Below are 2,967 nucleotides of genomic sequence, written 5' to 3'. Positions count from 1 at the left end.
GTGTTGGCAGCTCCCCCTGAATAGACGAGGGAGCTTCAAAAGATGTGCCCTCACTGTGTGTGCCATCATTATTTCTCCTACAATACACTTGAATTGCTTCAGGTGCAGGCTGTGCAGACTCTGTACATGGTGCATTTGGGTGAATGCTCTTTTTAATTGACACACCATGTTGAGAGGATGTTTCTAGAGTCTGTTTAGTCCCCATTTTTACAACTGCATCCTGTTGAGAGGATACAGAGGTGGCTTGAGTGGTCAGCTCAGTTTTCTTACTCTTCTTTGATCTCTTGACCAAGGGTGAATCAGTTTCATGTTGATCCTCACCACTCTCAGTTATAACAGTTATGGTGATCTCTTTTCTCTTCTTTTTACTCACCTCATCCTTTTGAGAAGATGAGGTGGTTGGTTTTCTAGCTTCTACAGGTTTTGAAGGAATGGTTTCAGCTTGGGAAGATCCCTGTGGGTGTTCTTGTGCTTGTACTTTCACAGGTTCGGGGATCATAGCTGTGCTAGCTTGTACATTTGACCCCATGTCAGGAATTGGGTAAGGGTAAGTCCTAAACCTCTCCAACATGAATGGAGTGATTTTCATACTTACATTTACCTTATTCATTATAGTAAGTGAACCAAATATTATTTTGGATACTTGCTTACAATTGCCTATTTTTGTGCAATTTATACCATTTAATAAATGTATGTCTACTACTTTATGATTTAAAGTGGACATAATAAATCTAGGAAAGAAAATTTCCTTACCTCTAGCTGACAGGGGCATTGTTAGCCTGGTTGCAAGTTCTTCCAGGATCAATAGACCAACATTCAAGTGTCTGTTATGGGCAATTGAGTACACCAGCTTTTGCACCATACTTGAAATATTGTCATACCCTGTCTTCCTGCATGTGAAGGCCCTCACCACATAATCAAAGATAAAGGACCACTCCTTCCTTAGATTTGTTCTGTTCAAGCTTGACAGGTTGATTCTTCCACCATAGTTGATGAAGTCCATAAACCCAGTCAGTTCATCAGGAGTTGGTACCTCCACCAGATTTTCAGTTGGTAGCCCCAAAGCTCTATTCACATCTTGTTCATTGAACTCTATTAGCTGGCCTCCAATTGTGCATGTCACCACCAAAGAGAGAGTTATCATTCATATCAGTCCTCACTACTGCTGTAGTCTAGAATTCATGCAGAACATCCAGATACAGAACATGATTTGCAGTCAAAGCTCCTGCAAGATAAGATTCAACCAAAAGTTTCACAAACCCCTTGAAACTTTCAAGAGCTTGGTTAGCATCAGTAAAAGCGAGATAGTTTGTTCCTTTCTCTGGGTAAGATTTTTTTTGGGAAATGAGTGAAAATGAGAGAGAAATCGGTTTTTGTTTGAAGGGCTAGGTCACTTGAGATCTCGAAAGTTGTAAGTATGTATATGTATCGAGATGTCTGGGTAATTATAGTAGTCGAGAACTCAAAAATAGACGTTTGAAATTAGTCTATCGAGAAGTCATTTTAAGATATGAAAAGCATATCGAGAAGTCATTTTAAATTACTCTTATAGAGAACTAAAAATTGACTTATCGAGATGTCAAATAAATACCCAGTTTGTTCAAAAATGGGCTGAATTAATTCTAACTTTTATTTGAATAAATCCAAAATAAGATTAGAATAAATTTTCCAAAAGTATTTTACCAAAATAATTTATTAATTTAAATTATTTTAATTCAGAGTTATTGAGAAGTCTAAGAATTATACTTGTAGAGAACTCTGTGAATTAACACTACTAAAGAACTCTACAAGGACTTATCGATAAGTCATAATAAAGCTTATCGAGAAGTCACTCGAGAAGTCAGTGAATTGACTTATCGAGAACTCACTCGAGAAGTCTTAAAATGACTTGTTGATAAGTCAGTTAAACTTATCGAGAACTCAGTTCTCTATATACTTTTGAACAACTCAATTTCTGCCTTGTGTTAATTTCACATATTAAGAATATAAATTAACAACTGAGCAGTTTACTTAGAATTTGAAAAATTCCAAGCTAAAATTTTTGTTTTAAAAAATAAATATACAGAGATTTCTGAAATATTTATAAATCATATTTCAGTTAATTTCCAATTAAATCAAATTAATTTTGATTTACTAGAGATTAATCTGTTGCAAAATATTAGCCGAGTTCTTGCCTTAGGATGAAGAATTAAACATTCCAATTTCACCTACAAGTCTAGTGAAAGTTGCTTCATCCAAAGGTTTAGTAAAAATATCAGCCAATTATTTTTCCGTTGGAATAAAAATGAGCTCAATAGTACCATTTGTAGCATGTTCTCTAATAAAATGGTACCTTACATCAATGTGTTTTGTTCTAGAATGATTAACTGGATTAGCCACTATAGATATAGCACTAGTATTATCACACATGGTAGGAATTTTGTATAACACTAGGCCATAATCCAATAGCTGATTTCTAATCCAAAGCACTTGAGCACAACAACTTCCTGCAACTATGTATTCAGCCTCTGCTGTAGAAGTTGATACAGATTGTTCTTTCTTGCTATACCAGGATACAAGTCTTTGGCCAAGAAATTGATAGCTTCCACTAGTACTCTTTCTCTCAACCCGGCATCCATCAAAATCTGTATCTGTGTAGCCAATAGCTTCAAAACCAGTTCCCTTAGGATACCATAATCCCAAGTTTGGAGTCCCCTTCAAATATTTGAAAATCCACTTCACAGCCATCAAATGTGATTCTTTTGGATTGGCTTGAAATCTTGCACATAGACATGTTGCAAACATGATGTCTGGTCTACTTGCAGTTAAGTAAAGCAATAATCCAATCATTCCTCTATAGCTTGAATATCTACACTCTTGCCTTTTCTATCTTCATCCAACTTTTTTGCTGTAGACATAGGTGTAGAAGCTGGTGAACAATCAATCATACCAAACTTTTTCAATAAGTCCTTGACATACTTAGTTTGG

Source organism: Apium graveolens, chromosome 5, assembly GCF_009905375.1.
Source record: "Apium graveolens cultivar Ventura chromosome 5, ASM990537v1, whole genome shotgun sequence".
Classification (NCBI taxonomy): domain Eukaryota; kingdom Viridiplantae; phylum Streptophyta; class Magnoliopsida; order Apiales; family Apiaceae; genus Apium; species Apium graveolens.
The sequence above is the reverse complement of the archived record's forward strand: the minus strand, read 5'-3'. Positions refer to the sequence as shown.